We start from the raw sequence: 15,573 nt of genomic DNA, 5'->3' as shown, positions 1-15,573 counted from the left end.
CCCACTTTAGGTTCCCCCTGGCTCCCTCTCCTGGCCCTATTCTTGTTGCACATTGCTTGTCTGGTTGTGTTCTGCCCTGTCTGTCCTGTGTCACCTTTGGTCCTTTTGGAGTCCAATCCCTCCCTTTGTCTCCTTCTTCTGTTTCCTTTGTTGCCACTTGCCCACTGACACCCGCTGTTTGTCTTTTGGTCCCTAGTCTGCATTAGAGGTCGACCGATATATCGGCCGGCCGATATATCGGGCCGATATTTAGCATTTTTTAATGTATCGGCATCGGCCGATATCCGAGTGCACTACGCCGATTTTCAGACAGGCACGTCTGCGGGCAGCCCAGTGTTATTGTTGCTGTGGAACACGTGACCCATGCTGCCTTGTGCAGGACCACAGCCAGAAGTTTTGGAAGAGTCCTGGGATAAAACGGTAAGGCTTAAATTCTGATCTTTCAATGACCTGTTTATTTAAGTAGTTTGCTATGAAATGTTGCTTTAAAAGAAAACGCGAATTACGCTATTGGGAACTGGGGTAATGATAATGAGCCTTCAACCAACTGTAGCTTACAGGTAACATTAAGGATCATTGATTCTAATAGAGTTCGTTTTGTGCGCTTATTGGTGGGCTCACAGACGTTTTTTAATCGTTAAAAATCATTTTAATTGTTAACATTTTAATTATTACCATATCAGCCCCATGTTATCAGTTATGTTTTTTTTCTTGTGTCGGAGAGTTTCACTCTGTGAGTGTGTGGGGCGGAGCAGGCAGCTCTCAAATACTGCAGCGTGTGTGAGAGTTGCATTACTCTGCCCTGATCACAGACAGCGCCGTCCTCGGAGACACAGAGCTGCTAAGAACAATGCATGGCGGAGAAAAGTGTTTGTTCGAAAGCGTGGTTACCATTTACTTGAGCTGATGCTGACAATGGTCCTTCTGTGCAACTTTTTTTCATTTGAGACCGGAGATTCAAACAATTTGTCAGACGTCTAGATAAAAAGTGCATGACTTTGCGCAGTTAGTTTCCTCATTAAACATGTCTATCCTTTATACGGGCTTATACGTAGACAACGTCACAATCACTAGGGGCTTATGTTGTCCTTGCATACAAGGCTGTGCAATACGACAGTTATTTTATTTTATTTTCCGGGATCACTAGATTCTGATTGTGAATTTGGCTTTAAGCTATGTTTGTTTTTTGTGTTTTTTTTTTTTTCTTCAAAATGTATTAGAGTGTAATTGTTTTAATGTGCATGGAATACTGGAATTGTAGAATGAATTGAAGATGAAGGTACTATAATAAAAATTCTAACCTTGCATTTATTCTTCTGTTTTAGTAATTGCTGTCTGATGGCTGAACAAAAATCTAATCCTGTATGGCAGCATTTCACAAAGCCAACACCAGGAAAAGCCAGGTGCAATATCTGCAGCAGACTGGTGAGCTTGGGAACTGAAGAATGAGTTTGCTGCTAAAGAGATTCTAATGCTGCTATCTTTATTGTTTATAAGTTTAAGTTGTTTATAAGTTGTATTGTGTTTTTGTTATTTAAGTTTATATTTAAATTTACACAAGTCAGTATTCAATAAATGCTAAGTTGAGAAATTTTGTGTTTCGTTTGTTATTATTAATGTGATATTTTATCATGCAAATAGAGGGGAAAACGTCCAATTGTCGGCCAAAAAATATCGGCAGCATATATCGGCCATCGGCTGACCCTGACTCCTAAATATCGTCATCGGCATCGGCTATTGAAAAACCCATATCGGTCGACCTCTACTCTGATGAGTAGGAGCAGCAGGCCTCTGAGCCCTTAAACTTTTTTTACTTAAATTTTTTATACTTATAACATTTTTAAACTTATAACATTTTTATACTTATATCATTTTTATACTTATATACTTTATATACTTAAACTTTATATACTTATACTTTGTGTACTGATTCTATATACTTATTCACTATTATTTTTAAAAGAGTTGCTGATTTTGTAATACTGCTGCAGCATTCTCCACATGCTAATCACGGCCCCACATCGAATTGGCACTTTGATCTGCCGCATATCACTTCACTACCCCCTGTTGAATGTTGCATCGTATGTTGTTAGATATCTCGTAGTAGTAAGTACTTCATTATTAGGCTGCACAATATTGGAAAAGATGTATTTCTGCAATGAGTATTGCAGTATTTATTTACATTTAAAATGCTTAAAACAAACCAATTTCTCACAAACACATCTATTCATGAGTGATTTAAACGGCAAAGATGAAAATGATTAGGATTAGCTCTTATGATTAGCTCTTGCCAAAATAGGGCTTGTAAACTTTTGTGGTAGTCAGAATTAACCCAAACAACTATGACTCTATAATCCTCTATAATCACTCTCACTCTGTCACACTTGAATCAAACTCCAGACCTCGCATGTAATGTGTGGGGGAGGATTAGGTGGACTAATGAAATCGTGGTTCCGGATGAGGTAGTGTTCTCAGAAGAGTGCCGGTCAGAGCACTGGGATCACAGCCAAGGTGGGTTTAAGGTTTTTACTCGCAATTCTGTGGTTACAGCCCAGCAACTAACAATAGGCACCATCCAATCCAATATGTGGGCGTGGTTCTGAAATAAACCAATAAAGGGAATAACGACTGAACATTCTGGAAAAGGTAAGCGAATTATGGTAGTTTCAAATATGTCCACAAGATGGCACTGAAGGATTACCAGTAAACTATAATAAGTTGGAGGTGCTCCTTTAACTTGATTAATAGCAATAACAAATTATAATTACCACATACAAATGCTGACCCACGACAAATTGCTACATCAACGATAACAGGGCATGTAAATCCAACAAGCTGCCATATACGCAATCTAGTAACACTACACCGATACTGCGCATACAGAAAGAAATCAACTACATTAAAAGTATAGAAAACATTACTTACTGAACATCATACACGCACACCAGTAATCACGGACAGAAAATGAACTACCAAACGAGAGGGGCACATAAGATAATAACTATGAAATGTCTCTGGAGCGCAGGTGAACTTCTGGAACTCTTGCTCTTTGGAGGCTGCGACCAGGCAAGCAGTGTGCCGTAAAACGATCCAGCGCTGCTGCAGACTGACGTAACTCCCAATTCCGCTTCCATCTTAACATAATGAGCAAAGTTTTGTTCTTTATTCAGCTATCCAGCATAGTGTTCCAGCCACACTCGGGTACAATGCGCAATGCACCCCGCACCCAGAAATCAGCAGGTTAATATACTATAAGACGAATTCCCCTATATGGACTTCTAAGTCCTGATTGGTTACCAAACATCTGCAAACCAGGTTTCGAACATACAACAAACATAATACGCCACTATTGGTCTACTTCAAGGATGTTGAGCTTCCAATCCTCGTTAGGCCTAGGCCTCCTATGAGTCCCACACATAAGCCTGTCTATCCAGCCTAGGAAGGAGGGCAAAAACCCTAAACATTAGGGAAATTCCACTCCCAACCCAGCAAAAAGGTGCAACCCCCCCCTTCGGTGTCCATGGCTGGCATGGCTCACAATGCTATCAGTAAGGGAAACCTCAACCCTATATTACCTAAATAAAGACTTCAGCGTAAACATATACAACCCTTATGGATACATAACTTGCTTGTGTGTTCAAATGCTACCATACAACAAACTGCGTCTAGCATAGTATAGCAGTTACATTTCAAGGCTTCCTGCAGGTCCCCTTTCTCCCCCCGGCGATGTTCCCTTCAGCCCAGTTCTCCAAGGTCTGTGGCCTGCAAAGCTGGTTCCGTGCAGGTGGCTGCGAGGCAAGGACACACGGCACCATCCCCAAAACAACAAAACCTGAGACACAAGAACAATCCCACAATGCCTCCCAACCCTGGCCTACCATCACTTTAAATTTCCCTTCCACACTTTGAACTAATGTTAAACATATACTACATAATCCTGAAAAGGAGCGGTCACTAAAATTAAACAGCTCGCAGATCTTCACACTGCAAGAAATGCAAAGATGGAGAAAGCGAAGAACAGTGAGAGTACGCCACTGTCTATGGTGTCCTCGTCTACCCTTATGAAATGCCAGCAAACACATGGACAAGGGATCCCGATGCGCTACCTTGGCTTTCTTATGGGGACAAGGTCAACCACCTAGTGTCTGTCATTAGTGCGTACACTTTTAAAGAGTTTAAAAACTACAAATCTCTTGAAGCGCACGAACAGTTCACAGCTGGCTGGGCACATTGTCATCGTCAAGGATTTTAGGCATGTTTATTTATATAGCACAATCAGGCACAAGGCAATTCAAAGTGCTTTACAAAGACAAGGATACAATCAAATTAAAATTTCAAAATCACATTTCAAAGATAAGTGAAAAAGAAATAATAATGAAAATAAATAATTTTATTAATCAATTACAATGAACACATAGATGACAAGAAAAAGCCAAAAGAAATAAATAGGTAACTGAAAAGACGTCACATTTTAATGACAGAAAATGACTGGTGCTGCACTAGGAAACTCTGACCATGCAACAATTTATCTAATTCCAGCATACAGACAAAATCTGAAAACTGCTAAACCTGTCGTTACTAGAGTGAAACACTGGAGATGTGGAGCTGTAGAGCAATTAAAATCATGCTTTGACTCGACAGACTGGAATGTTTTCAAAACTGCTACTAACAGCTTGGATGAATACACGGACACTGTAACATGGCACATAAGCTTCTGCGAGGACTCTCGCATTCCCAAAAAGTTTGTTGTCAGCTATAATAACGAAAAAACCATGGTTTACAACTGAACTCAGGCAGCTTCCTAAAACAAAAGATGAAGCCTACAGGAGTGGTGACAAAAACCTGTTCAAATTCTACTGTGGGTTTGAAAAGCCACATTTATGCATCATACAGCCCTCACCTATTCAATGGCCTTCATCACACCTGGGTACCTTCACACCTCGCCCACACTCTCACCCCAGCTCACCCCAAGCCACGTAAAACCGCCACGTCCAGCCACCTCCCCAGGAGAATCAACGACAGAGATGTAAACAAGATCTTCAGGAGTCAGAATACAAGGAAAGCGACTCTGTCTTCCCAGCCACTCTGAAGCACTGTGCAGATCAACCATCACCTGTCTTCACAGATATTTTCAACCAGTCACTGGATCTTTGTGTCTTAAATCATCCACAATAACACCTTTTCCAAAGAAACCCAGAGTCTCTTGCCTCAGTGACTACAGACTGGTGGCTCTCACATCGGTGGTAATGAAGGCTTTTGAGAGTTGTGCTGTCATACCTTAAAACCATCACAGACCCATCGCTTGACCCCAGGCTACAGTGTGCCTACAGAACCAACAGACCTGTGGACGATGCAGTTAACACTGGACTCCATTTCTTGCTCCGACACTTGGAGTGCCCTGAGACATATGTTAGAATTCTGTTTGTGGACTTTAGCTTTGCATTGAATACTATTGTATCGGCGCTAATGCGGACTGAACTCTCACAACTGTCCGTGCCTGATCCAAAATAATATGTTATAACCACGATGGCCCAGTTTTACGCTACAATCATTGAGTCCATCCTCACCTGCTCCATCACAGCCTGGTTTGGATGAGCCACTGAACGAGACAAGGCCAGACTGCAACACATCATCCACTCAGCAGAGCGAATAATCGGCAGTAACCTGCCTACCCTCCAGACACTGTACATCACCAGAACCAGGAAACGGGCATACAAAATCTTTGAGGACCCATCTCACCCTGCTCACCACATCTTTCAAGCCTTACCCTCCATGAGAAGACTCATGGCAATCAGAACCAAGACCACAAGACACGCCAAGAGCTTCTCCCCTCAGGTAGTCTCTCTCATTAACCAAACCAGTCTCTGGATGGACTTTCAATTAATCGTCAGCTGCAGTGAAATATCCACCAGCATAACCAGTGAACAACTGATAAACTTCCTCTATGATTATATTCTGCACTCTTGCACATTATGCACACATACTGCAAACTCTGTATACATATTGCACTCTTGCACATATAATTGACTTGGCTGCTACTTAATAACGGCACCATTTAAGAGCCCTTTAAATTATTATACCATTTCTATAGTTTATATTCATACTACAGTGATTACTATGTACACACACATATATAAATATCATAATACCATCATTACTGCCATTAATAAACTTAATTATCATATAATTATCATATTACCCAATTGCCAGTCTATTGTCTATTACCTTTCTGCATATGTCTTTGCTAAATGTGGTATGTTCTTTGTAATGTCATGTAAAAGCACCACCAAGGCAAATTCCTTGTATGGAAACATATCTGGATTCTGATTCTACATCCTTCACCAGTACTAGAAAACTTCCATCCAGCGTTGCATTTCACTTTGACACTGTCGTTTTTGAAACACTTTTCTGTGATCTAGCTCTTGTTTTGGTCGCCGACTATCATCCAACAAAAGGTTCATTTCAGCTCTCCTAATCTGACATAAACCACACTCACAAACACTTTCAGGTTACTGTGCCACCGGGAAGGGATGGACTCCGGTCGGGATGGGTTTCCAGCATTTCCTATCCTGGCTGTTCTCTTTAGGGACAAACACAAGAATGGAGTCTAGTGATCACACCGGAAGCTGACTTACCTGAATGGAGATGTACGGAGCAGACTCTCATATGCGCGGGGATGCTCTGGAATGCAAGGTCTTTACGCCCCACCGCTGGAAGCTATGCCATCCGACGCCATTTCGTCAACTCTTCCACTTTTGCTCCTTCCTGTCTTTTCCAATCCGGAAAGGAGAAGAAATGTATACCGGTCCTGAAGAACGAAGAGAGACCCGAGTCGATATGGGGCTGCCACTTAGCGGGTCGCCGTTAGCCGGGCCTCCGTGCCCCCCCCCGCTCGGAGTAGAATGCCCAGGGATGTCGCAGCCGTCAGCCTCAGGGCCCAGACTCCTCCCTGTCCTCCTGTCCTCTCAAAAAACAGCAATCATTTAAACAAACATGAGGGAAAATTCAAAAGGCAAAGATGACGTCATGCCTTACCTCAGCACAGCTGGCCACCACACAAACGACAGCGTGTCACCTTCCTTTAAAAAAAAAAAGAAAACCGGCAGGAAACGGGGGCCACGCACGGACAGTGCCCCTCCCTCACAGCACATGCAGCTAATTAGCTGGCCATCCAGAGGCACTCAGTCTATTAGTCACCCACTCAGTCAGTTCTGCCTTTCAACAACAGGGGGCGGTAGAGGTGCACCGTTCCCGGAAGCACTGCAATACCGGATCGATGCGTGGAGCGGACGGGGCAAGCCCCACTTCCGGCTCCCTGTTCCAAAAATCCGTCTAATAAAAGGCCTTTTGGCTAAGATCAAGTGTAGTATCAGTTTAATATCTGATACGTCCCCCATGGAGGGGACCACATATTAAACGGACTGACTCAGACTGACTGACTGAGTGGGTGACTGAGTGAGACAGGGTCTGCTTATCGAACCGGAGCACCTGAAGTAAAACGGTGAAAAACAGAAATTATTCATATTAATTTTCGGGGCGTGAGATACCCCCTTGCTGACGAGAAGTGATTACAGAAATGCATCATGACTGTGCAAAAGGGAATAAGGCACCTTTCATCCTGATTTTTTTTAAGTTTAAAAACATGTGCTTCATATGTAACCGTGATACATGCGGAGCCCAGAGAAATTTGGTTTCCTACACACATGCAATAAGGTCTTTAATTGGGCAGAGTCCATGCCTTCTTCCTTTTTATTGGTTCCCCAGCATGTTGGGGAGCAAGGGACCCCACAATGACGATTGTCTGTACTTGTATTGACACTTATGTCTCCTAGCACCTTGCCCTGACTTCACCTGCATCATCTTATATATTTCCAGGGCCGGACTCTCAGCAGTTGGAGGGTAACACAAATACAAGCAAACATAACAAGCACACATCAGCTATAGGTTTGTGAGGTTAACCGCTATTGCTTCGATGTGTCATGATGATGGACATTCCTGTAAGCTGTAAACTCCTTGGTGATAGATGAGGTACCAGGGCAGGAAAGAGCCAGGGAGAGACTGAGGGCTAAAAGACAGTGAAGGAGAATTAACAGTTCTTTGATGCTAAAAATTTTGGGTATGGGTTTGATTGGGTATTGGCCAAGTTGACTTCTGAGTAAGGAGTGGATCCTTTGCATGGCTTCTTGGGGTATTTCCTGCATTCTGCAGGCCATCCTGTACCTGGTGGTCGTCCTCTTTTTCCCTTCCGGTGTTTCGTGTCTGTTTCTCATCCCAAACCTGGGGCTCCTCTTCAAGTTCATACCCATACGTGTCAGTGGTTCTCTGCATGACGTCTTCTACAATCTACCTGTCTCTTCCTCTCTTCTCTTCCACATGATTAACTCTTCTTTCATTTCATGGGTCGATAAATTTGGTGCATGAGTACAAATATCAATGCGCTATTTTGCCGTCCTCTGTAGAGCCAGGATCAGCATATAATCTTGCCCGTGTGGTTTTATGAAGCTTTGAGTATAAATAAACATATATTTTTATTATTAACAACTGAACATCCATAATTGCCATGGAATTGCCATTTTGAGGTAAATTTGTAGTTTATTTGTAGTTCATTTTTGCTGGAAGGACCTTAAAACATTTAAATTCTATATGGAAAATGATCACTACACACATCCAGTCGAAGCCCTTTCTGAAATTAGTCTGTTGCTGCCTTTCAGGTCCCCAAGCTGACGACAATGTCCCTAGGCGCCCTGGCCACCGTATAGTGGCGCCCCCCAGTGGCCGTTCCAACATCACCAGCCTTGGCTGAGCTATGGTCCTGTGGGGGGGTTGTTGACCTTTGAGTGACAGATCAGTGAGGAGAGTTGTGGGGTTCTTTTCTGTCTGTGTCCAGTTTTGTTTCACCGGCCAACTTTCCCAGTGTTTGAAAAAAAAAAGTATCCTTCCATCCAGCTGACAGGATGTGGTGACTGTAGTGTTGTGTTATTTTTGTGTTTTGGGGATTTAACACGATCACATGTCTGTCCTATAACTAATGCAAGCATGGTGCTTCAATGGCCTCGCCCCCCCCTTTAGTGAACACAAACTAAAGTATATGAGTATTGTTTTGTAAATGGGCATGGTATTGTTGCACATCCTGAGTCTGATTGAATAGTTGGTTAGTTGCATGTAGATACACATATTTGACGTCGATAAGTATTATTCGAATTTTACGTTGTCAGTACACGCCAGAGTTGATCACTTGCTTCCCACTGTGCAGCAGTGAACTTATACGGGTTTACATTCACAAAATATAATGGGGGTCAGGCAGGGACGGATTACGGACCGGGCCAGCGGGGCCACTGCCCAGGGGCCCTTGGGGTGCAGGGGGCCCGTGGGGCCCCTAGCCCAAAACAATTTGCAACGCTTATCAACAATGTATTTTCGTTTGTCTATTTTAGAGGGCCTACATTCTTTGATCATCTGCCTACAAGGGCCCCTGACCCTATAGGGCCTTTGATGGAAACATGGAGGGAGGGTGTTTGGCTGCCAAGGGCCCTTGAATTGTGGTGGTTGTGGTGGTGGTGCTGGTGGTGGTGGTGGTGGTGGGGGTTATGGGTTGCCCAGGGGCCCACACAACCCATAATCCGTCCCTGGGGTCAGGAGATGGACCATGGCTGAGATCACCGTCGAGTCAGGTAGCAAAAATCACCAACTGTGACAGCAGCCCAGCAGCAGTGGCCAACATCATGCTGGGTCCTCGTTTAGGGTGGCCAGCAACATGCCTATCTGACCGCCTATGCGATGAAGAAGCACAACCCCCCAGTCCCCACCATGGGAAAGTCATATGAGGGGGGGACACCTTACAGTTTCACTTTCCTTAAAAGTGCTTTGAAAACTCTCCACTGACCTATTTCTAACTTTTTTATTTGCAGGTTTACTTTATATACAGACTCATACCTAACAGCCTTTTTAAATTCCGTAGCTGTGTAGTATCTTAAGAATGAAAGCTTCCATCATTGTGAAATAAAGCAGTGGAACTTTAAACAACGGAAAAAGTCGACCACCTTGTGAGTTTCTGCTGTATGTGGTGCTGCCACATAGTGGACAAGATGGAAGGTGCAGTTCTCTCACTGACCAAGCAAGTGCCACCTTGTTCTAACTTCTTCTGATGTTCCTTCACAATTTCAGGCACGATGTAGAGAAATAGTTTCATGTCATTCGTTGCTAATTTCAAGAATTAATCTACATCTTTCAGCTGTTTCACACATATATATATATATATATATATATATATATATATATATATATATATATATATATATATTCAGCATGGAAATATACCAGTTTGACACACTGACGAACATCAAATGGCAAAAACAATGAAGGAAAAGGAATTGAGGAAAAAAACATGCTTTGGCTCAATCAGGAAATTCAGTCACAACATTGAAATCCAAATGTGTTCAAGAATACCTTGGATGGATGAGGATTCATTAGAAACTATCTATGTCCACTAGGGGGCAGCAACCCTCCACAAGTCCTCCTGAGACCTACTGATTGCTGAACAGATTGAACAAACAGTGCAGGCAACCAGACCAGTGGCTCCCTATCCATGTACTTTTCCATCAGTACTACAGTGGCCCATTCTGATGATGCTATGTTGTAAATAGCTTGGTGCTGTAATTCAGTACCATTCATAGTAAGTATTCTCTTACCATTTTTCAGGGACAGTGAATTGTGTTGCCGTAACAGTGACAGGGTTTCCTGCTCTCAGCTGCAATGTAGCGAAGTGAACACCAACATATTCTCAGCTGTAACTGCCTTGACTGGGAGGGTGCATGAAAAGTTCTGGGAGACATCATTGAAATTGCAGTCATAAATTATATATATATATATATATATATATATATATATATATATATATATATATGCACACACATACATACACACACACATTATTAGGTATGCATAGATGAAAAGACGAAAGACTGGGGGGGCATATTCAGCCCTGCTCCCCCCCTCCCCCAGGAATCCATTACACTGCCATGTGGGCTGTGACAGCACTACTACGACAGATAAGCAGGTCCTCTGAAAAGCATAATTTTTTAATCGTTACATTTTCCCAAAGTACAGGCAGACATGTGCAAGCTTGATCAGCAGTGGTACCTACAACTAAAACAATATCACATTTATATAAAGTCATCCCACTTTACATGAGCAACATGTATAAAGAAATTGAAAAAGAAGAATCAGAGAAAAAATCTGTAAATCACTTTCACCAGCTCATGCTAATCACAGACTTGAGCAATATACTCAGCCTGAATTGTAAGGTGTTTCTTCTCTTAGAAAAGTAATTGATGAAAAAGCTAATTAACAGCAATCAAAATATATTACAAACTTACACAAGGACAGTCCTCACTTTTATCGCAAAGCATTTCTGAACACAACACATATTCAGGACCAAAGAAAGACATCAAAACAAACTCTACCTTTCGGTTTCTATTCCTGAAAAACCCCGACTTCCTGTATCCACCCATCATATATTGGAAGGGTTAGCATGTCTCCATTTAAAAGGATGAGGTGCCTATACAGTAGAGTTTAGATTCTCTGCCCGAGCCCGAGCCCAGACCCGACCCGACCCGACCCGTGGGCCGGGTCGGGCCGATATTTCCTGCCACTATCTTCGGGCCGGGCCGGGCCGGGCTGGGCGGGGCCATGATCAAGCATTTGTGTGTGTTTTTTTTTTTTTTAAATCATTACTTAATTAGCCTAATTGGGTGGAGAGCTATGCCATAATTATAAATGTAGCTCCCTCCCGTAAGACACGAGCACAAGAGTCCTTTGCATTTAACTGAGCCGACGGTTTATTCGAAAGACAGTGGCTTCGTTATTATCACCATCATGGCAGACGTGAGAACTAAATACAGATACGGAAACACAAAATCAAGCACATTTACTTACAATATTAGCTAACAAACATTGAAATTCAAATGAAATATAAACATAAATAACAATAAAGACAGCTTAGAGAATTCATATACAGTTAACACGAACCTCAGTTAGCATTTACATTTACATGGCTAAATACAACAAACTTAACTAAAACTTAATTAACACATACCTCGTTGGCTGCTTACGGAAGGATTTAACCTTTTTCTTAACCCTTTACTTAAAGTTCGATGCCGAGCACACAAACTGGTTCCAGCAGCAAGCGAACTGGATAAGTGAAAACGTGCTTTTCTTCTAAACGTGTCTCAAAAATCCATTCTGAATAAACACAATGCAGTTTACATGCTTCGTCCTTGTTGCATTTTTCATTAAGATAAATCTAAACTAATTTCTGTAGTTCAAACAACTTAGAATCGTAGTTGAGAACGTCTGTTACAACGGCTCACGTATTAAAAAATAGTCGGGTTTAAATCGGGCTCGGGCTCATAATTACAGTTAATGTGTCGGACCGGGTCAGGCTCGGACACAAGGTGCACGGGCTCGGGTAGGGTCGGGTTTAATTTTTTGGGCCCGATCTAAGCTCTACTATACAGTAAGGTAGTGAAGGATGTTACAGATATTGAGGTGGTCCTGGTATCGGATGTTGGAATGCCTTTGGTGAAATGAGCTTTATGAAGCAGCTTACAGTGCAAGAGACCATGTCTGTCTCTATCTAGGATACCCCTCCATTGGCGGTCTGAAAAAGTAGCACCAAAGGCTGATACCCAGGGTTTTTCAGGGATAGACACCGATTCTGGTGGCCGTTTAGGGATATGGGGATACAGCTTTCGGACAAAGTGTCCGCTTTGAAATAAATTAAACAGATGTTTCTTTAGCGGGTTATACTTGACTGATAGGATTGTGAATGTTTTCAGGGTTCAAGTGGTTACCCTTTGTTAGACATAGTGACCCAATGTTTTTGAGGCAGATCATTTAATTAGAATGATTACAAACAAATAAAAAATACTCAAACATATTTTTGAACAGAGTCAATCGCAAACAGTTACATTCAGTGCACAACGTCTGTCGGTACATGCTTGTCCCGCTCCATATCCCAGAATGCTTGAGCGGCTGCGTCTACATCATTACTGTATTCATTGACCATAACACCGTGTATCAATTCATCCATTTTGCTGCGTATGTCCCTCTCATTTAATGTATGTCTCTTATTTAAAACTGTATCGATAACCCTCTGAACCATTGCGGGAGATGGCGGAATTGGGTTAAACCTCAAGACCCCCTTCACTACTACATTTTTCAACCACGGTCTACAGTTTTTTTGACCACTTTTCAAAATTGTTAAAAAGGTATTGTGGTTTTGGATCGTCGAGACATGAGTGCTGCTGTGGGTCTGAGCAGAATGTGGCGCACGCCTTACAATTCTCCTCTAGGTTCTTGTCTATTATCGTATCCAGAATCCATACCACTACTCCTATAATAAATTGTATAACACTGAGCGGTCTCATGCTTTCGTCCCCGTTGTCTTCCACCGTTGATGATGCCAGCTCTGTAAATCCCTCGTTGACAAACTTATCAATCTGTGCTGCCATTTCTGGGGTTTGCCATCCAGCCCCTGAAACTGACAATATAAACACATCCAGACTTTGTCCAATTTAAAACAAAAATAAACAAAAAAAAACACCAGTCTGGTAAAATAAGTACACTCACCATTAAAACTATCAACACTTTTTCGCTTAAGGTTGTCTTACTTGGTCTCAGGCCCTTCATGATTGTCTCTGAAAGTAGCCGCTGGTGAGCATAAACACTCACTTTTGCTGCATTTGAACAATAAAACCCGTTGAGATAACTAACTATGAACAATAACTTACCGCTATTCCAATCCTCTGTTTCACGGTCCTTACTCGGTCTTGACAGTATAGAAAAAAACTTTTGGTCAAAAATATTTGTGATATGTTTTCACAGTAGCGACAATTCTAATGATTCTAAAATACGGTAAAAGATTTAGCATACCTCCAGTTTAGCATTTCCATCGTTGCGTTGAAAGTTGATCGGCGAAGATGCCTGTATCTGTTTCAAGCTTTCAGATGTATCTGTATTTTGTGCTCGCCACTCGCTCGCTTAATAAAGCATGAGGTGCAGTTACCCCTCCCAGCTGGGCGTTTCCATCAGGACAACTAGACATTATTCTACCAAAGTTTTTCATGCGTATTTGATGCTTGATTCTAAATGTAGCTTACTAGCTACTATTAGATGAGATTAAATAACCATGCCCACCTTCTTTAAATAGCAAAATAACAGTTACTGCTAAACTGTTTTATTCCTTGTTTGAATCATCAGTGGCTATGCCCTGCTCATTGTCAAAGACAGAGTGGCATGTCGCCTCTTGACTAAACTTTTGTAAAACAAAGCTACCCTTAAAGCACTTTGAATAACATGTTTCATAGCATGTTTTATACTTATTTTAATATAACATATTAACAAAAAAAAGGGTAAAATAACAAAAATATATCCTAAATTTTTGACCGTTCCCCGTACCTCCCCTCAACCCATCCTTGGCTCGTGCTAAAACTTCACACTTCTGCATGCCTGGGTGCCTTGTAACAGTTACAGCAGGGGCGCTGCTAGAGATTTTGGGCCCCATGAAAGCATATCATATTAGGCCCCCCAGTCCAAACCAATCCAGTTATTTTCCTAATTTTTTAGGGCCCCTGTCACTCAGGGGCCCTTGGAATCGTCCTAGCTTTCCTCCCCCTTACGGCGCCCCTGGGTTACAGTGTCAATCAGTATCCTGTAATGTGTTGTAAAACAAAACTAGCCCATATAATTTCACTCTAAAACATGATGACAGTGTTTTTACCATTAGAAAATAACGCATTATTTAAAATAGCACGTTGACAAGCACAACTAATGTTTTTTATCCCTTAAATTAAGTCTTATTAAGATAAGTAAGGCATTATTCTACCAAAGTTTTTAAAAATGTTTCGATGTATGTTGATATATTCCGCTCACTAGTTCCTACTGTTACTCAATTCTTGTTGCCTAATTGATTTATATCACACTCATCCTAATTTAAAATTTCGCTATGACAAAACAATCCTTATGCAATTTTAAGAAAAGCGTGGACTATGGCCCAATCCCAATTCTACCCCTTACCCCTACACTTACCCCTACCCCTCCGTTTGGCGCGTTCACGTGTAGGGGTAGGGGTGTCTCAATTCTCTTTTGATTGGAGGGGTAGGGGTAAGGGGAAGGGCTAGATAGCCCTCGAAACGAAGATTTTTCGGGACCTCACTTCAAACGAAGGGCTAAGAGAAATTTACAACATGGCTGCCCACTCGAGCAAGCAGACCCATAAATGTTAAGTAATTTTTGCCATTAATAAGGATTTTTATGACATTTTTTCATTACATGTATATTACCATCAATCTTGTGTTTGTGTTTACGGTGATGTTCTGTAAAGAAACGTTTGAAAAAAAATCGCTAAAGTTTGCTTGCGGATAGCACTGATTGCACAATATTAGGAAATATATTTTTATGTCATATAACGTTACCCGGTAACTGACTGCATGTTGTAACGCGTTGTTTTGTTTTGCTTACGGCCATATGTGTACATGTAAATGAACGGTGCTTACACTATTCGTACTTATTGCA

General features: G+C 41.9%; 1 long non-coding RNA gene and 2 pseudogenes across 1 annotated transcript; 2 read left to right on the top strand and 1 right to left on the bottom strand.

The window, feature by feature from the left end:
• Positions 1 to 202: 202 nt before the first annotated feature.
• Positions 203 to 1,591, top strand: LOC140582279 (uncharacterized). Its single transcript, XR_011985207.1, has 2 exons — positions 203 to 420; positions 1,326 to 1,591. It is a non-coding gene; the product is annotated as an uncharacterized lncRNA (long non-coding RNA).
• A 5,644-nt stretch (positions 1,592 to 7,235) lies between these two features.
• Positions 7,236 to 7,365, bottom strand: LOC140582536 (U2 spliceosomal RNA; annotated as a pseudogene).
• On the top strand, positions 7,326 to 7,437 carry LOC140582583 (U2 spliceosomal RNA; annotated as a pseudogene).
• Positions 7,438 to 15,573: the final 8,136 nt, after the last annotated feature.

Source organism: Paramormyrops kingsleyae, chromosome 24 (assembly GCF_048594095.1).
Source record: "Paramormyrops kingsleyae isolate MSU_618 chromosome 24, PKINGS_0.4, whole genome shotgun sequence".
Taxonomy (NCBI): domain Eukaryota; kingdom Metazoa; phylum Chordata; class Actinopteri; order Osteoglossiformes; family Mormyridae; genus Paramormyrops; species Paramormyrops kingsleyae.
Note: the sequence above shows the minus strand (reverse complement) of the source record. Positions and strands in the feature narration are given on the sequence as shown.